The sequence below is a fragment of the Nyctereutes procyonoides genome, unplaced genomic scaffold (assembly GCF_905146905.1).
Source record: "Nyctereutes procyonoides isolate TBG_1078 unplaced genomic scaffold, NYPRO_anot_genome, whole genome shotgun sequence".
Classification (NCBI taxonomy): domain Eukaryota; kingdom Metazoa; phylum Chordata; class Mammalia; order Carnivora; family Canidae; genus Nyctereutes; species Nyctereutes procyonoides.
The window spans coordinates 18,628,699-18,650,336 of record NW_026575048.1 but is presented as its reverse complement, the minus strand read 5'-3'; positions in this window follow the sequence as shown (position 1 = coordinate 18,650,336).

The window sequence follows — 21,638 nt, the reverse complement described above, 5'->3', positions numbered from 1 at the left end:
ATTGGCTATTCTATACATTTAGTTTCTCTCTTGGAGCCCTCTCTCTTCATTCTCTTATTGGTACGGGTTGCTCATGAAGCCCACTGCCCAGCTATTATCTTGACACTTCCCATCACTGAAATCCAAGGAATTTTTTTCACCTCACTTATGTGTTAAATCTTTGTTCCCTGGATCTGGTGTGTTTCTCTTTCTTGGCTTCTTCCTTTTTTATATCATTTAGTGTTTCTGAATAAAAGTGTCATGATTTTACTTACTTATCTGCATGATAATTTGCCTGGGTATAGAATTTTAGATTGGATATAATTTGCCCTCAGAATTTTAAGCCACCACTTCATTTTTCCCCCAGACTAATCTAGCATTCTTGTTTTGTTGGTCTTTGTTTTTTTTCCGAGTCCTGAATTGCTTTTCCTTCCTTTGGACTTTTCTATGGCTTATTTGTATATTTAGCATTGCTTGTCTTTGTCTTTCTTGTTTAAGTCTTTTTCAAATATCTAGTGATTTTTTTTGCCATCCATTCAATTTTGATACACATACTCAGATTTTTTAGGGCTATTCCAGGGAAGAAAGCTGAACTTTCTGATTGGTGGGTACATAGGACTAGAGCTATCAACCTTCTGGCTTTCAGCTTTCTTGGCACTAGGAGACTCAAGAGAGTACATAGAGAATTATCCTTTATTATATGGACTTTGTCTTAATCTCACCCTTCATAGTTTGATGTTTCTGCTTTGCCTACCACTGTACTTGTCCCTGAATTGGGGCCTCTCTTTTCAATTTATCCACAGATTAAATCTCCAATCTTCTGCTTTGGGTATAGGAGAAAATGTTATATCAAAGAAAATAGATACTTCTGCATAGGAAAAGATACTGGAAAAAGGATATCTAACAGTTAAACATAGCAGATTGAACATATGGCACTTATTTCTGTTGCCTCCAGAAACTCTGCTAAAATGAGAATAAAATTTTGAAATGAATAAACAGTAGAGAGAGAACATGAACAGCGATGTAGCAGTCAGAGTTCTGGCAGAAAACAGATTGGCACATTCAAATGAGAATTTAATAGAATTTAATAAGAAAACTATTTACAGAGGTGGGGGCAGGATTAAGAGAACCAGCAAGGGACAGAGATGATGACAGTTTCTGAATAACATTCAGTGGACCTCTAGGGGGCAAGTGGAGAGAATGATTACTGCAACCTGGTAAGAGCTCTAGGCATAGAGGAAAAGAACCCTCTAGGAGCCATAGAGTTAAGTAAAAAGTATTGTGCCATCACCAAAACTATGGCATCCCAGGGAGGAAGTATGTGGGGAGAAGACAGCAATGGGAATAAATACTCTTACATCTACAATTCTATCTCCTCCCACTCTCCAGTCTTCTGACAGTACCTCCAATTAGCTGAATCCAACTGTTAGCCAAAAGTCAAGGGAGCCTAAGTCCATAGAAGTATCTTCTCTCACACAGTGCAGGGCAAAAAAAGGAGAATGGATTTGGAAGAGCAAAACAAATAAATAATACAGACACAGACAAGATGTCAACAAATTTTTAGAAGATAAAAACTGGATAAAGGAGTTGCTAGAATTGTGAAAGCTTAGTACCACAGGGATATGCTAATGAGAAGAAAGCTGAAATCACTACAGTATTTTGTAAATGCCCAGAATCTGGAGGCACCAGTTATCTCCAAAGGCAGAAATTAATGCAGTGCTGAAGAGAAGAACTGGTTGAAAAACTTTAAGTGGCTTGCTCAAATCCATAAAACTACATTCTGCAGAGACAAATGGATCCTCTTTCCCACTCTAGCAGAAGACAAGGTGTCAGGAAACTTGCAGCACCTAGACACAGTAATATCAGACACAGCTGAAAGCAAGAATAATTATTTGTATGGGATTCAGAGGGGGCATCACAATTCTATTGGAGAGTTTATGGTTGAACTAGTAATTATTACATAGAAAATTACTAAAACAACCTACAGGCAATTATTAATTCCAGTATAGCTAAAAAGTTATATAATCAGTAGTATAACAATACAAACATTATAAATATTGATTTTTAAAAATGTGAAGCAAATATATTGGGAGGATGAAGGGAAGGAAGGGGATGTTAAGTGTGCTAAATCCTGTTATTCTGTAATATGAAGTCAATAGATAGCATATAAAGAGCAATATAAGAATAGTTTTAGAAAAATAGAATTAAAAACCAGAAGAAACAGCCTGGAGAAAAAAAAAAAAACGCTGAGGAAATGCCTAAAGGAGGGCCATGTCCTAAAGGAGGACATACTGGATCTCACCAAACTCCTCAGAATTCAAAACTAGTAGAGGTTGCTATTGGGGACACCTGGGTGACTCAGTGGTTGAGTATCTGCCTTCGGTTCAGGGGTTGATCCCGGGGTCCTGGGATTGAGTCCTGCATCGGACTCCTGGTGGGGAGCCCACTTCTCCCTCTGCCTATGTCTCTGCCTCTCTCTCTCTCTGTGTGTGTCTCATGAATAAATAAATAAAATCTTTTAAAAAAAGAAGTTGCCATTGACTTGTAAACACAACAAAAATATGTTTCAGATATATAAGAGCCTATCCTAAATCACTTCAGAGAAGAACTCCAACCAAATGAGAAATTAACCATTATTAATTATTTATAATTGTATAAATATAAGGTAATGATGGAGTAGTTCCTATCAAATCAACTTTCTAGTAGATAATAAGTATAAATTCTGAGAAAAAAATGTGAAAAAAACAACTTGGAAGCACTGGAGAAAGACAAAACTCAGGGGAAAAGTAGGCAGTAGGAACATTTACATTTGAAAAAAGGTAATGGTTCTGAATAAGTTTCTCCTTGTTACACTTTTAACTTGAGGGAAGGTGCCAGTTGGCCCTGTGTGGGATAGTAAAACTTTTTTTTTAAAAGATTTTGTTTATTTATTCATGAGAGTCAGAGACGTAGACAGAGGGAGAAGCCAGCTCCTCGCAGGGAGCCTGATGTGGGACTCAATCCTTAGTCCCAGGATCATGCCCTGAGCCAAAGGCAGACACTCAACCGCTGAGCCACCCAGGCATCCCAAATAAAACTTGAATAAGAAACAGAAGAGAGGCACCTGAGTGGCTCAGCGGTTGAGCGTCTGCCCTTGGCTCAGGTCCTGATCCCAGGGTCCTGGGACAGAGTCCAGCATCAAGTTCCGCATCGGTCTCCACATGGAGCCTGCTTCTCCCTCTGCCTATGTCTCTGCCTCTCTCTCTCTCTCTCTCTCTCTGTCTCCCATGAATAAATAAAGAGAGAGAGAGAAGGAAAGAGAAAGAAAAAGAAAAAGAAAGAAGAAAGAAAAGAAAGAAAGAAAGAAAGAAAGAAAGAAAGAAAGAAAGAAGAGAAAGAGAAGAGTGATGGAGTACCTGGGTGGCTCAGTCAGTTAAGCCTCAGGCTCAGGCCATGATCTCAGGGTCATGATCTCAGGGTGGTAAGATTGGGCCTGCAGCAGGCCCGCACCAATGAGGAGTTTGCTGGAGATTCTCTCCCTCTGTTCCTCCCCTTTCTCTCTCTCCTTTAAAAATAAAGAAAGAAGAAAGAAAGAAAGAAAGAAAGAAAGAAAGAAAGAAAGAAAGAAAGAAAGAAAGAAAGAGAGAGAGAGAGAAAGAAAGAAAGAAGAAAGAAAGAAAGAAAGAAAGAAAGAAAGAAAGAAAGAAAGAAAGAAAGAAAGAAAGAGACAGAAGAGAGGCAACAATAGCTCTCAAATAGAAAAAGGGAAAATCACAAAAAGGAGAGAGCTGAAAAGCAGGGTTCTGTGTAAAAATTCTGCCCCTATCTCTGTCTGACCTTGAACCACATTTGTGTAGGGCAGATTCTATGCAGCCCAGCTAACACTGAAAGAGCTGCTGAACTGAGATTTCAGCGGCTGCCCACAACAGAATAAACAAAGTTTCTTCTCTCTTTCAAAGGCAGAAGCTTGAGTCTACCTAAATTAACTGCCTAGTTAAACCACGAGCAAAGCAAACAAAACAAAGCAGGGGCACCTGGTTGGCTCAATCAGTAGAACATGTGACTCTTGATCTTGGGGTCATGAGTTTGAGCCCCACTTGGGCATAGTTTACTTAAAAAAAAACTTTTTGGAGAAATAAAAGAGAATCTAGAGTCTCTACAACATATTGTCTACAATATGCAGGATACAATCCAAAATTATTAGGGAAAAACAAGGAGGAAATGTGGGAGAGGATTATGGTAATATGGCAAAAGAAAAAGTACCAGTAATTTGTCTCCCCAGCAGGACAGTAGTTGATGACAGAATCTGTCTGATGTAATAACTTTGGAACTCTGGATTCTACTAAAGGCTTGAAAATTCCAGGGTAAATCTTGGATGGTAAGTTTGGTTAATTTCAGTTCTTTGCACAAGAGCAACTACCCATTCCCGACCCTCAGCCCCACAGTAAGCAGCTATACATGCCTCCTAAAGTAGCTACACACAGCTTGTAGAAGCCAGCATAGGCATAAATTTCCCTCCAAGTATCAAGGATCTGTGTTTTGATTATAGATTGCTGCTTCTGATCTCAGAGGTACAAAGAGGTGGGTGGTCATTGTTGTTGCACCTACCCCCATTGTTGCAAACCCCTATCTCTCCTGGTTAGGGGATTTAAAGGGCTTTTTCCCTTTATTTTTTCTCTGTTTCCCCTTTTAGGGGCCACACATTAAAGACTAGGACATTCAAAAACAATTGCAGGGATCCCTGGGTGGCGCAGCGGTTTGGCGCCTGCCTTTGGCCCAGGGCGCGATCCTGGAGACCCGGGGTCGAATCCCACGTCGGGCTCCCGGTGCATGGAGCCTGCTTCTCCCTCTGCCTGTGTCTCTGCCTCTCTCTCTCTCTCTGTGTGACTATCATAAATAAAAACAAAAAAATTAAAAAAACAAAACAAAACAAAACAAAAACAATTGCATAAATGGGGAAATTAGAAAGTGGCCATGCGTGCCCAGGGAAAATTGTAGGCTCAGGAAAGACCAGCGAAGATCTTAAGTGTATACCTCACATAGGTCCCTGACACAGAGTCAGGCTCCAATAATTTTTTTTAAAGCAATAAACAAACAATAACAACAAAAAGAGCAAACCCTTGGGAAAGGGGAGAAATCTGATTTCAAGTGTTATCACATTATTAGATTCAAATGTCCCAGTTTTGGGGTGCCTATGTGCTTCAGTCAGTTAAGTGTCTGGCTCTTGGTTTTGGCTCAGGTCAAGATCTCATGGGATGTCCCATAAAGCCCTACATTGGGCCCCCCACTCAGCAGGAAGTCTGCCTCAAGATTCTCTCCCTCTGCCTAAGTCCCCACACCCTGCTCACTCAGTCTCTCTCTCTCTCTCTCTCTCTCTCTCAAATAAATAAATATTTAAAAAATATATATCTAGTTTCAAGAAAAAAAATCACAAGGCATACAACAAAATAGGAAAATGTGACCCATTCAAAGGAGAAATTTAAATCAACAGGGACTGTCCCTGAAAAAATCTGATGGCAGATCTACTAGACAAACACTTTAAAACAACTGTCTTAAAGATGCTCAAAAATCTAAAAAGTCAAAAAATGATGTATGAATAAAATAGAAATATCAATAAAGAAATAGGAAACATAAGAAGAAAACTAAAAGACATTCTGGAACTGAAAAGTACAATAAGTAAAATTTAAAAATTCACTGTTGGAATTAAAAGGCAGATTTGAGCAAGCAAGAGAGAATCAGCAAACAGGAAAATGACAATGGAAAGTATTGATTCTAAGGAACAAAAAGAAAAAAGACTGGAAAGGATGAATAGAACCTAAGAGAGCTGTGGGACACCACTAAACAGAGTGGGAGTCTCAGAAAAAGAAGAAAGGGAGAGAGAGAATATCTGAGCAAATATTGGCTGAAAACTTTGCAAATTTGATGAAATATATGAATATAAACATCCAAGGTCAGTGAACTCTTAATAAGATGAACCAAAGTAGATTCACACCAAAACATGTTATAATCAAATTTTCAAAAGACAAAAAGAGAATCTTGACAGCAGCAAGAGAGAAGCAATTCACTGCACATAAGGAGGAGGACTATCAGCAGATTTCTCAGAAAATTTGGAGGCAAATATATTCAAAGTGCTAAAAGAAAAAAAAGTGTCAACCAAGAATTCTATATCCGGCAAAACTGTCCTTCAAAAGTGGAGAAATTGATACATTACTGATAAACAAAAGCTTAGTGAATTTGCAACCACTAGATCTGCCCTTCAAGAAATGCTCAAGGGAATCCTGCAGAGTGAAATGAAAGGACACTAGAGTAACTTGAAGCCATATGAAGAAATAGAAATCTCCCTCAATAAAAATAAATACATAGGCAATTATAAAAGCTAGTATTATTGTAACAATAGTTTATAACTCTACTTTTTATTTTCTACATGATTCATGTAGTTATTACATTATAAAATATATTTGTATATAAGCTAGTTTTTTTATTTTTTTTATTTATTTATGATACACAAAGAGAGAGAGAGAGAGAGAGAGGCAGAGGGAGAAGCAGACTCCATGCACCGGGAGCCCGATGTGGGATTCGATCCCGGGTCCCCAGGATCACGCCCAGGGCCAAAGGCAGGCACCAAACCGCTGTGCCACCCAGGGATCCCCCTAAGCTAGTTTTATTATAACTTTGGTTTATAACTCCACATTTCATTTCCTACATAATTTAAGAGACTACTGTATTTAAAAGAATTTTTACTTTATGTTTTGGGGCAAACAATGTATAAAGACGCAATTTTGTGACATCAACAATTGAAAGGGGTGAGTATGAAACTGTAAAGGTTCAAAGTTGTATAGGTTATTAAAGTTAATTTGGTATAAATTCAAATTGGAGTGTTATAAATTTAGGATATTATATGCAATCCCATGGTAACCACCAAAATATACAAAAAAGGAAATGAGAAAGGAATTTAAACATTTCACTACCAAAAAAAATCAACTAAATGTAAAAGAAGACAGTAGTACAGTAAATGAAGGACAAAAAATCTATAGGGCTTATAGAAAACAAATAGTAAAATGACAGAAGTCTCTCCTTATCAGTAATTACTTTAAATGTAAATAGATTAAAGACAGCGATTGGCAGAATGGATAAAAACACATGATATGAATATATATTATGTACAAAAGACTCACTTTAGATCTAAAGGCACAAACCGATTGAAAATGGAAGGATAGAAAAAGATATTCTGAAAAAAAAAAAAAGATATTCTGTGCAAATAGTAACCAAAGAGAGTAAGGGTGGCCATACTAATATGAGACAAAATAGACTTTAAGTCACAAAGTTTGCAAAAGACAAAGAAGGACATTACATATTAATAACAAAAGTTCAATGCATCAAGAAGACAAAGCAATTATAAGCATTTATGCACATAATTACAGACCATCAAAATATATGAAGTAAAAACTGGCAGAATTAGGGACGCCTGGGTGGTTCAGTGGTTGAGCGTCTGTCTTTCGCTCAGGGCATGATCCCAGAGTGCTGGGATGGAGTTCCGCATCGGGCTCCCTGCATGGAGCCTGCTTCTCCCTCTGCCTGTGTCTCTGCCTCTCTCTCTGTCTCTCATGAATAAATAAATAAAATCTTTTAAAAAAATGACAGAATTAAAGGGAGAAAATAGACAGTTTTACAATAATAGTGGGAAAGCAATATTTCATTTCATGGAATCTGAGAAAATTCAACACCTTTTCATGATAAAGCACTCAACAATCTAGAGATAGAAGAAACTACCTCTATATAATAAGAGCTACATACAAAAAACTCATAGTGAAAATCATACTCAATGGTGAAAGACTGAAAGGTTTTCCTCTAAGATTAAGAACAAGACAAGGATGCCTGCTTTCACTTCTTCTGTTCAACATAGTACTGAAATTTCTAGCCAGAAGAATTAGGCAAGAAAAGAAATAAAAGACATTCATATTAGAAAGGGAGAGCAAAATTATCTCTGTTTGCAAATGATATGATCATAAATGTAGAAACCCTGGGCTACACATATATCAAAAAAACCCAGTTATAACTAATAAATGAATTCAGTGAAGTAGCAGGATACAAAATCAATGCACAAAAATCAGTTGCATTTCTCTATACTAACAATGAACAATCTGAAAAAAATTACAAAAACAATTCTATTTACAATAAAATCAAAAAGAATACTAAGAAACTAATTTAACCAAGGAGGTGAATGATTTGTACGATGAAAACAATAAAACATCGCTGAAAGAAATTAAAGAAGACATAAATAAAGGGAAATGACCCATGTTCATGGATTACCAGATTTCGTATTAGTAAAATGTCAATAATACCCAAAGCAATCTACAGATTCAATGCAATCTCTATCAAAATGCCATATTTTTTGCAGAAATTGAAAAACCCATCCTAAAATTCATATAGAATCTCAAAGGATCCTAAAGATCCAAAAGAATCTTGAAAAAGAATAAGGCTAAAACACAGTTCTTGATTTCAAGACATACTACAAAAGTACAGTGACCAAAACAAGGTGGTACTGGCATAAAGATAAACATAGAGACAAATGAAATTAAACAGAAAGCCCAGAAATAAACTTTCAATATATGGTCAATGATTTTTTTTTTTTAAGATTTTCTTTATTTGAGAGAGAAAGAGCACCAGCAGGGAGAGGGAAAAGCAAACTCTCGCTGAGTGCAGAGCCTGACACAGGGCTCGATCCCAGGATGCTGAGATCATAACCTGAGCTGAAGGCAGACACGTAACTGACTGAGCCAACCAGCCTCCCCATTTGGCTAAATGATTCCTGATAAGGGTGCCCAGACCATTCAATGGACAAAAGACAGTCTTTTCTACAAATGGTGCTGGGAAAACTGGATACCCGAATGCAAAAGAATCAGGTTGGACCCTTACCTAACACCATATACAAAAATTAACTCAAAACTGGAGAAAGACCTAAATATAAGACTTAAAACTATAAAGCTGTTAGAATAAGACACACAGCAAAAGCTTCACAGTGTGGGATTTGGCAGTGATTCCTTGGCTGTGACACCAAAGGCACAGCAACAGAATAAAAAGTAGACAAGTTGGACTTCATGCAACTTTAAAAATTCTGTGCATCAAAAGACAATATGAACAGAATTAAAAGGCAACCCACAGAATGAGGGATAATATTTGCAGAACTACATCTGATAAGGGATTAACATCCAAAATATAGAGAGAACTCCTATAACTCAATGACAAAACAAATAACCCAATTCAAAAATGGGCAAAGCACTTAAATAAGCATTTGTCCAGAGAAGACATACAAATGGCCAGTAAGCATACAAAAAGATGCTCCACATCACTAATCATGAGGATAATGCAAATCAAAACTACAATGAGATACCACTGCACATCCATCAGGTTGGCAACTATCAAAGGAAAGAGAAAATAACAAGTGTTGGAAAGGACAAGCTGGAAGAAGAAGCTGGAGCGCCCAACCATTGCTGATGGGAATGTAAAATGGCACAGTTGTGAGGGGTGCCTGGGTGACTCAGTCAATTAAGCGGCTGCCTTCAGCTCAGGTCATGATCTCAGGTCCTGGGATTCAGCCCCATGTAGGGCTCCCTGCTCAACTGGAGGTCTGCTTCTCCCTCTCCCTCTGTTCCTCCCCTGCTCATGCTTGTTTTCCCCTCTCCCCCTCTCTCTTTCTCTCATAAATAAAATATTTTATTTTAGTTTAAGATTTTATTTATTTATTCATGAGAGACACATAGAGAGAGGCAGAGACATAGACAGAGGGAGAAGCAGGCTCCCCCAGTGGAGCCCAATGTGGGACTCAATCCTTGGCCTCTGGGACCATGCCTTGAGCTGAAGCCAGATGCCCAACCACTGAGCCACTCAGGCATCCCATAAATAAAATCTTTAAAAAAAAATGGAACAGTTGTGGGAAACAGTTTGGTGGTCTTCAAGAAGTTAAACATAGATTTACCATACAACCCTGCAATTGCACTCTTAGATACACACTCAAAAGAACCAAAAACAGGGACAGATAGTTGTACTCCAGCATCCACTGCAGCATTATTCACAATAGCCAACAGGTGGAAACAAGCTAAATATCCCTCACTAGATGAAAGGATTAACAAATTGTGGCATACACACACAATATAATATTATTTAGCCAAAAAAAGAATGAAGTTATTTTTTAAAAGGTTATATTTATTTATTTGAGAGAGAGATAGAGCATGAGCAGGAGAAAGGAGGCAGAGGGAAAAGCAGACTCCCCAATGAGCAGGGAGCCTGATGCAGGGCTCTGTCCCAGGAGCCTGAGATCATGACCTGAATGGAAGGCAGACACTTAACCAACTGAGCCACCCAGGTGCTCCAAGAATGAAGTTCTGATGCATGCTGCAACGTGGAAAAACTTTGAAACATACTAAGTGAAATAAGCCAGACTAAAGAGGAAACATGCTGAATGATTCCACCTATGTGAAATATCTAGAATAAACAAATTCACAGAGGCAAAAAGTAGGTTAGAAATTACCAGGGGCTGGGGGAATGAGGATAACAGGCAATTGCTAAATGCATACAGAGTTTTTGTTGGAGGTAATAAAAGTTTTGAAAACAGATAGTGGTGGTGATTATATAGCATTGTGAATATAATTAATGCCACTGAATTTTATACTTACAAATGATTAAAGTGTCAAATTTTATGTTATGTATATTTTACCGCAATAAAGGTTAGAGCTATGGGAAATAAAAGGGGAAAGGTGAAATTATGGCCTCTATGCCACTATTTATTATCCCAAGTCTACTTCCTTTCTGCAGATTAACATTAAATATTTGCTTAGAACTCTAGTTTGTAAGATTTATAAGGGACATGGTTGTAAAATACTCTAGCAATACGTATTTGTTTAGAAAACTCTAACATACAAGGCATCTTAAAATGTAGTCTGAGGATCACTTGCATCAGTGTCACTTTAAGATAAAACACAGATTCCTGGGCAGCCTGGGTGGCTCAGCGGTTTAGCACGGCCTTCAGCCCAGGGCCTGATCCTGGAGACCTGGGATCGAGTCCCACATCGGGCTCCCTGCATGGAGTCTGCCTTTCCCTCTGCCTGTGTCTCTGCCTCTCTCTCTCTCTTTCTCTGTCTCTCTGTGTCTCTCATGAATAAATAAATAAAATCTTTAAAAAAAAGAAAAAAGAAAAACCACAGATTCCGGGCTTCAACCAAGATCAACCAAACCAGAAAATTTGGGAGTGAAGCCTATGAATGTGCATTTTAAACATGTGTCCAAAGAGAAATTATGCATCGATCACAGGCAGTTATATTTATGCATGGTTGATTATGCTTTCTAAATTTGGTGGGAAGGGCCTATTTCTGATGGTTCCCTGAACTTCAGAAAGGTGTGGACATTTCAGAGATTTGAGCTAAGTTAACCCAACTTTGGAGTATCTGAAGGAGTAAATAAGACCCCTGTATTCAGGGACACCTGGGTGGCTCGGTGGTTGAGTGTCTGCCTTTGGCTCAGGTCGTGATCCCGGGGTCCTGGGATCGAGTCCTGCATTGCTCCCTGTAGGGAGGCTGCTTCTCCCTCTCCCTATGTCTCTGCCTCTCTTTCTGGTTCTCTCATGAATAAATAAATAAAATCTTAAGAAGAAAAAAGACCCCTCTATTTAGACTGAAAAGAATAATATTTCTAAAAAGAGAGGAAGAGGGGCACCTGGGTGGCTCAGTCAGTTAAGCATCTGACGCTTGATCTCAGTTCAGGTCTCCATCTCAGAATCATGAGTTCAAGCCCCACGGTGGGTTCCATGCTGGACCTGGAGCCTGCTTTAAGTAAATAAACAAATAAATATTTTAAAAGGAGAAGGAAAACATTTTCTACATAATTGAGGATGTAGATTCAAGGGATTAAATAAAGGAAGGGTAGATACTGTGTTCTGTTTTTAGTGTGAAAGCCTGGTATGTTACATTATTATAGTGTGCTCACTGCGAATATAACCCTGTCTGAGGAGTTTGATTATAGTATCATGACCATGACTGTTAATGAGACATCAAACAGAGAAATGCCTTCTCAAGGAGTGTACAGCACTGGTTTTCAAACTTAACGTGCCTATTAATTGCCTCCTCATCACTGCCCCCTCCCCATTCCACCCCTGAAATTCTTTCTTTTTCTTTTTGTTTCTTTTTCTCTTTCTTTTTCTTTCTTTCCTTCCTTCCTACCTTCCTTCCTTCCTTCATTAGTTTCAGAGGTAGAATTTAGTGATTCATCAGTTGCATATGACACCCATTTCTCATTACATCACATGCCGTCCTTAATGCCCATCACCCAGTTACCCCATCCCCTCACCCATCTCCCCTCCAGCAACCTTCAGTTTGTTTCCTAGCGTTCAACGTCTTTTATGCTTTGCCTCCCTCTCTATTTTCATCCTATTTTATTTTTCCTTCCCTTCCCTGATGTTCATCTGTTTTGTTTCTTAAATTCCACATAGGAGTGAGATCATATGATGACAGTCTTTCTCTAACTGACTTATTTCGCTTAGCAAAGTATCCTCTAGTTCCATCCACATCCCTGAAATTCTGGTTCAGAGGTTTGGGGCAGGGCTCAAAAAAAAAAAAAAAAAAAAACACTTCATTTTAAAGAAATACTCTAGGAGAGTCCCATGCACTGGTCCACAGCACATCTGGAAAAACACTTGGGCTGCATTTGATAGAACATCTTGACATAACTGTGGCTCCCTGGGTAGAACATCAAAGGAGCGAACATTTGTGATAGGGCTGAACTACCTCTCCATTGCATAAGCCTCAACTGGAAAACTAGCGAGGGTTAAAGAATCAGCTGCAGAAAGGTACAGACAGGACATTTCCGATACTCTGCTAAGCTTCCTGGAGAGGGAAAGCGACACCCTAAGTTTCCTGACGTTAACACTAGAACAGCAACAACAACCCAACACACGCGCGGAATTTGTCATCAGTGCTGGATGCGCACTTTAACCGCTAGAGGGAGCGCAAGGATTTCCACACGCAAACTCCATTCCCTAGCAGGGAGAAATTTAGTACCCGTCAAGGGATTTGGGGGCCTTACCGGTAAGGGTGGAGCAAAGTGCGGTGGGAGCTAAAGGCTAAAAGCATTTTATTTATAAATAAATAAATAAATAAATAAATAAATAAATAAATAAATAAATAAATAAATAAATAAATAAATAAAGCAAGCATTTTATTTGGCAATCATACCTGACAACCTATTCAGAGCTTCCCTGAAAGAATTTCAAGATCCAGAAGGAAAGGAGGGAGAAGGGAGGGAGGGAGGGGGGAGATGCTAGAGCTCAGGTGTCCAGGGACAATAGTTGGAATTGGAGGAGCCTGGTGGGGCTAATCAGAAAACCTGTATATCTGTGAGTAAGAAAGAAAAGAAGAGAAGAGAAGAGAAGAGAAGGAAAGAGAAGAAAAGAAAAGAAAAGAAAAGAAAAGAAAAGAAAAGAAAAGAAAAGAAAAGAAAAGAAAAGAAAAGAAAAAAGAAAAGAAAAGAAAAAGAAAACCTGCATCTGGGGTACCAATTAGTTGCTAAGGATCCTGTGGGTTATAAGTTGCCCTAAGTTCCTGGGATCTCAAGTAATGTTAAGGTGCAGAAAGCTTAAAGGGGTAAAATGGGACACTCCAAAACACTGCTAGGAGATTAATAAATTAATGGGAGTTTTTCTAGAGGATGATTTGGCTATATATCAAAAGCTTTAAAACATGCATATACTTTAACCTAGCAATATCTCCACTAGAAATTCATTCTAAAGAAATGATAAATATGTTCTTTAAAGTGTCGGTTATAGGGCCCCTGGGTGGCTTAGTTGGTTAAGCATCTGCCTTGGGCTTAGGTCATGATCCTGGGGTCCTGGGATTCAGACCCGCATCAGGCTCCTTGTTCAGAGGGGAGTCTCCTTGTCCCTCTGCTCCTCCCCTCAACTCACGTGCTCTCTCTCTCTCTCAAATAAATAAATAGAAATAGAATATTTGAAAAAAATAAAGTGTTAGTTGTAATAACAAAGAAATGAATACATGTTAAATGATGAACAGTAGAATGTTTAAATCATGGTACATCCATATGCTAAGGAATATTATTCAGTCACTAAAATTATGCCATAGATTACATATTGATATGAAATTAGTTTTCAGCATATAGTTTTTTTTAAAGGCAAGCTACAAATCTGCTTAATGGTAATATTCCATTTTGTAAGAAAAAATATAGAGAGAGATATTTTTTAATGTGTAAAAAAAGTCTCAAAGGATATATACCAAAAAGTTAACAATAGTTTTCTCTAAGTAACTGTAATATGGATAGCTACATTTTACTAATGTTTTGCTTTTTTTTAAATGTATAACCAAAAAAAAAGTGTAACCTTTTAAAAAATCTTTTAAAAAAATGTGTAACCTTTAAAAAAATATGTAACTTTTTTAAAGTATTGTTCAGATCTCTCACTGATGAACATATGCTTTCAAGTAACTCTAAAATGAGATTATAGTTGTAACATGGGCTTTACTATTAAGGAATGTCTAATCGAGGTAAAATGAGCACTGAGGTCCTACTGGGTCCCAGGCCCCCTGTGTTTCAAGCTGGGGATAGAGATGAACTAGACACAGTCTCAGCCCTTCAGAAATCTAAAGGCCACATTCCTTGGTAAAGTTCCTTGGCTCTAGGTCTTGCTGGCTCTGAAACCCCATAAAAGCCCATCTGTGATCATCTCTCACGATTCAAATTCACTGATGAACAAACTAGGACGTTGTATCAATTTGTACTGAGAATGATCACAATCACATGGGCCAGAAGAGCACTCTAAATGTAACCAACGCGTTTCTTCCCTGTGGGGTAACACAAGGAACCAGATTGTGACCAGAATGTTGCTTGCTAAGCCTGGAATCATACTACCGGCGGGTAGCAACTTGAAAATTTAATATGACCTGACTAAACTAGGCAGGAAGTACTCTTCTCAATAAACATGGCCTTGCCAATAAAACTATAAATACAAGTCTGAGATTTCCTCTTCCTAGGACAGTAGTAGGTGGATGGGAACTGCCAAGATTTATCTCAGAGATTCTCCTTTTATTAAAATCTCCCCAGGGGCACCTGGGTGGCTCAGTTGGTTAAGCATCTGCCTTTGGTTCAGGTCATGATCCCAGGGTCCTGAGATGGAGGCCACTCATTGGGCTCTCCACTCAGTGGGAGCCTGCCTTTCCCTCTGCCCCTCTCCCCTACTCATGCTCCATCTCTCTCTCTCTCTCTCTCTCTCTCTCTCTCTCTCTCTCTCTCTCTACCAAATAAATAAAATCTTAAGAAAACAAAAACAAAAATAAAATAAAATCTTAAGAAAACAAAAACAAAAAAAATCCCAGACTAACAAACCCCCGTTGCTTTCAGATTGCACCCTTAACATCTACAGTTACAATTTGCTCAGATCTGGAGCCATTCCATTTCCTTAATTTTTAACTATTTTTTTTCCTACAATGTTGTATTCTGATAGTTTAACTCTGAAGATTATTTCCTCAATTTATTTTCTTAAAGGGCATTTTAATATGCATTTATATACAACAAACCTTCAAATTTCAAATGCATTTTTAAAAAATATTCCAAATCTGGGGGGAGAATAACAAAAAGCGTTTTTGGTGAAGTTAGAGACCAATACATAAAGAGGCCCTTCGAGAACTGCTCTCTTGCTCCTCAATCAGGATCATATTGGAGCAAAATTCTTATGCTCCAATATGAAACTGAGCCCCTACTACACTGATAGAAGACAGATACCAGGCACAGCTCTGTCTCTTGAGGAGTCATAAAAGAGTTGCCCCTTGGTGTAGCCTTCTTGGTTGCCAACTTATCTATTCAAACTTTCTGTAATTGGAACCAAAGTCCACACGATCTACTTCACATTCTGAGTTCTAAAGAACATGGTGTACCCACTGTGGATTATCCAAAAAGCAAACCAAGCACATTCTTAGGGTACTGGCAGCAATGGCATGCCCTTTAGCATGCGTATCTATCTGCATGTGTGTGAGCATGCATATGAGGCATTCACACGTGCACACACACGCACAATTATTTAGAAATACTTCAATACTTGAGAGGTCAAAAGAAAAAGGCAAAATTACAAGACAAATAAATCATAGAACTTAGTGAACTTTCTGATTTTAAGGTTAGTGAGTGTATTTTGGTGTTTTGTCTTAGTTTTAATTTCACACATGTATGATTTAATTTTGGGGCATCTAAATTCTTAATCCAATCCTCCTGACATTAATTTTAGTATAAATGTTTTTACAACTCTTAACATGGAAATCACCTGATTTTCACATTCATCAGGTAACTACACTTATGTATTGCAAATTTCAACATGTCTCAACCACTGGATACATTCCCAACTCCTTCTAAGAAGCCATGAAAAATGTTTCACATCTCACTTTCATCATGCACCAAAATAGCTCTTAAAGTTAATTATACTTAGAGTTTTGTGCCAAGTACCCAATACCTAACCATTAATTATTATTTCCTAAGTATTGAGAATGCAGTGTAAGCTTCCAGTACATGTCAAAACCTGCTCCCTATGCTGAGGCTTACCATATAGATTACAAACGAAATCAATTCAGACTGTGTACTACATCAAATTAAAAGCAAAGCTAAACTTGAAGGACACAAAGTTCAGGGACATTTTTGTAAATCCCTAAGAAGTTACCACAATTCTAGCTAAACTTTGTTGGTTGGAGGGTAGAATTCTATATGCCTATTTTAACTTCTAACAATACACTGCGGGATCCCTGGGTGGCGCAGTGGTTTAGCGCCTGCCTTTGGCCCAGGGTGCGATCCTGGAGACCCAGGATCGAATCCCACGTCAGGCTCCTGGTGCATGGAGCCTGCTTCTCCCTCTGCCTGTGTCTCTGCCTCTCTCTCTCTCTCTGTGTGTGACTATCATACATAAATAAAAATTAAAAAAAAATTAACAATACACTGCCACTGCTTTGGAAAAGAACACTGAACTTAAGAGAATGCTACAAAAGAGAGAGAGAGAGAGAGAGAGAGAGAGAATGCTATAGTTATAACACAATTTCAGTTATTCTCTCTTATCCCAAATGATAAAATCAAACAACAACAGGAAACTCTGATATCACCCAGATTCTCCTTAGGCATCTGAATAATTAAAATATATCACGCCATCATAACAAAAGTCTCAAAGACTCTTAGCATACTGCAAGACATTTTAGTATTTATTTTTTTCTTTCCCTTAAAAAATCACCATCAGGGGCAGCTGGGTTGCTCAGTGGTTGAGCATCTGCCTTCGGCTCAGGTCATGATCCCAAGGTCCTGGGATTGAGTCCCACATCAGGCTTCTTGTGCGGAGCCTGCTTCTCCCTCTGCCTAGGTCTCTACCTATGTCCCTGCCTCTCTCTGTGTGTCTATCATGAATAAATAAATAAAATATTTTAAAAAATAAGATACACTAAAAATAAGATAAAAAAATCACTGTCAGTACTAATATGTCTGCCTGACAAAAATATCACAAGAGAAGTCTTTTGTGGTATCTATCCAATTCATGTTGTTCCTCCTTTCCCCTTGTCCTCCAGACATTAAAATTCCAAAATCACTAGATCAAATCAGACATGTTTATACAGCTTGATTCCACCTCCCTGACTGTAGTTGATTGGACCAGGAATGGGCCTCTGACCCAAGTTGGACTGGGACTGTTCAGAATCTCATCTCAAGAAATTTGGAATTGGAATTGAGAGATTCAATCTTCTTTTATGTGACTAAACCTATAACATTTTCACCTCAAAGAACTAGAAAAAGAAGAATACCTGAAGCCCAAAGTTAGTAGTAGAAGGTGGGAAATAACAAAGAATAGAGCAGAGATAAATGAAATAGAGATGTAAAAAGCAATAGAAAAAGGAAATGAAACTAAGAGCTGGTTCTTTGAAAATATAACCAAAATGGAAAAATCTTCAGCTAGACTCACCAAGAAAAGAAGTCTGAAATAAATAAATTCAGAAATGAAATAAAATCAGAAATGAAAGAAGAGACATTACAACTGATATCACAGAAATAAAAAGGATCATGAGACTACTATCAACAATGATATGCCAACAAATTTAGCAATATAGAAGAAATGGATAAATCCTAGAAAATTACAACCTACCAAGATTGAGTCATGAAGGAATAGAAAATCTGAACAGACTGATTACTAGTAAGGAGCTTGAATCAGTAGATAAAAACCTCCCAACACACCAAAGTCCAGGATCAGATGGCTTCACTGGTGAATTCTACCATACATTTTAAAGAAGAATTAATGCCAATCCTTCTCAAACTCCTCCCAAAAATATAAGAGGAGGAACACTTCCAAATTCATGTTACAAGGCTGGCAAACCACACAAAGACACCACAAGAAAAGAAAATTACAGGCCATTATTTTGAACATAGATACAAAAATCCTCAACAAAATACTAGCAAATCAAATTCAATAATACATTAAAAGGATCATATACCATGATCAAGTGGGATTTATTCCAGAGATGCAAGGATGGCTCAACATCACATATCAAACGATATGATACACCAAATTAACAAAATGAAAGATAAAAACCATATGATCATCTCAATAGATGAAGAAAAATAACTTGACAAAATTCAATATCTATTTATGATAAAAGCTCTCAACAAAGTGGGTATAGAGGGAGTGTACCCCAACATAATAAAGGCTATATATGACAAATCCACAGCAACATTGTCTCAGAAACAAGACAAGGATGCTCATTCTCACCATTTTTATTCAGCATAATATTGGAAGTCCTATCCAGAGCAATTAGAAATGAAAGGCATCCAAACTGGAAAGGAAGAGGTAAACCTGTCACTATTTGGGGCATCTGGCTGGCTTACTTAGAGGAACATGCAACTCTTGATCTCAGGGTCATGAGTTTGAGTCCCACATTGGGTATAGAGATTACCAAAGTAAATAAATAAATAAACTTAAAAAATAAAAATAAAATAAAACTGTCACTATTTGCAGGGGACGTGATCTTACAAATACAAAACCATAGAGACTCCATCAAAAAAACTTTTAGAAAAAAAACTTAGGATACATGAATTCAATAAGGTTTCAGGATAAAAAATCAATATACAAAAATCTGCTATTCTATATACTAATAATGGACTATCGGAAAGAGAAATTAAGAAAATAGTCCCATTTACAATTGCATCAAAAATGAATAAAATACCTAGGAATAAACTCTATGAAGGAGGTGAAAGACCTGTACACTGAAAGCTATAAAACACTGATGAAAGAAATTGAAGAAGACACAAATAAATGGAAAGATATTCTATCCTCATGGACTGAAAGAATTAATATTATTAGAATGTCCATACTACTCAAACCAATCTACAAATTCAATGCAATCCTTATCATAATTCCAATGGCATTTTTCGCAGAAATAGAACAAACAATCCTCAAATTTGTATGGAACCACAAAACATAGAAACCCCAAATAGCCAAACAATCTTGAGAAAGAACAAAGCTGGAGGGGTAAAATTGCCTGATTTCAAACTATACTACAAAGCTATAATAATCAAAACTATACGGTACTTGCATAAAAATAGACACATAGATAGGGATGCCTGGGTAGCTCAGTGGTTGAGAGTCTGCCTTCTCCTCAGGGTATGATCTCTGGAGTACTGGGATCAGGTCCTGCATCGGGCTCCCCATGGGAGCCTGCTTCTCCCTCTGCCAATGTCTCTGTCTTTTATGGTTAAGTAAATAAAATCTTTAAAAAAATAGACACATAGATCAATGGAACATAACAGAGAGACCTGAAATAAACCCACACATATATGGTCAATTCATTTAATGACAAAGGAGCCAAGAATATACAATGGAGAAAGGACAATCTCTTCAATCAGTAGTGCTGGGAAAACTGGAAAGCCCCTGCAAAACAATAGAACTGGACCACTCTTTTACACCATACATAAAAATTAACTTAAAATTGATTAAAGAGTTGTATGTAAGACCTAAACTCTAAGAAGAAAACATAGGCAGTAAACTCCTTGACATTGCTCTTGGTGATGATTTTTTGGATTTGACACTGAAAGCAAAGGGAACAAAAGCAAAAATAAGCTTTAAGCTAAAAAACTTCTACACAGTAAGGAAACCATCAACAAAATGAAAAGTCAATCTACTGAATGAGGGGGAAAATTTACAAAATATGTATCTAATTAGGAGCTAATACCCAAAATATATGAAGAATTCATATAACTCAATACCAAAAAAATCCAATTAAAAAATGAGCAGAGGATCTGAATGAACATTTTTCCAAAGAAGACATATAGACAGCAACAGGTACATGAAAATATGTTCAACATCACCAATCACCAGGGAAATGAAAACCAATGAGATATCACCTCACATATTTTAGAATGGGAATTATTTAAAAAGACAAGAAATGACCAGTATTGGTGAGAAAGTGAAGAAAAGGGAATCCTTGCGCATTTCTGGTGGAATGCAAATTGGTGCAGCCACTATGAAAATAGAAAGGAGGTTCCTTCAGAAAATTAAAAATAGAATTGCCATGTGATCCAGCAATTCTACTCCTCGATATTTATCTATAAAAAATGAAAATATTAACTCAAAAAGATATATCACCCCCATGTTCATTGCAGCATAATTTATAATTGCCAAGATAAAGAAACATTCAATGTGTCCACTGACGGATGACAGGATTAAAAAAATGTGATACACAAACACACACATATAATGGAATATTATTCAGCTATAGAAAGAATGAGATCTTGCCACTTGTGACAACATGAATGAACCTTGAGGTCATTATGCTAAGTGAAATGAATCAGACAGAGAAAGATAAATACCATATGATCTCATTCATATATGGAATCTCTAAAACAAAACAAAACTCCAAAAACAAAAAACAAGTTCATAAATAGAGAGAACAGATTATTTATGGTTGCCACAAGTGTGGGGTGGGGGAGTGGGTGAAATGGATGAAGGAGGTACAAACTACGAGTTATGAAATAAATAAGTCATAGGAATGTAATGTACAGAATGATGACCATAGTTAATAACACTGTATTATACATTTGAAAGTTGCTGAGAGAAATCTCATCACAGGAAAAAAATATGTAACTATGCATGATGACAGATGTTAACTAGACTTATTGTGGTGATCATTTGGCAACATATAAAACATCAAATCATTATATTATACTACTGAAACTAATATAATATTATCTGCCTATTATATCTCAATTTTTAAAAAGAGTTTATATGGGGGCACCTGGGTGGCTCAGTTGGTTAAGCATCTGCTTTTGGCTCAGGTTATGATCTCAGGGTCTTGGGATCAAGCCCTGCATCAAGATCCCTGCTCAGCAGGGAGTTTGCCCCTCACTCTCTCCATTTTTGCTCTCTCTCTCTCCATCTCTCCCAAATAAATAAATAAAACCTCAAAAAAAAAGAGAATGTATATGAATTGGTAAAATTGAAATATCATAATATGTAAATGAACAGAGAATGTGAATAATTCACAGAAGAAAAATTTATTTTATTAATAAAAAGGAATTCTATTGCTTTTATTAATTAATGGAAGTATTAAAATGTTCACCATTATCTTAGATTGTAATGATCTAAGAAAATCAAGTTAAATTGAAAAATTATTTTGCTT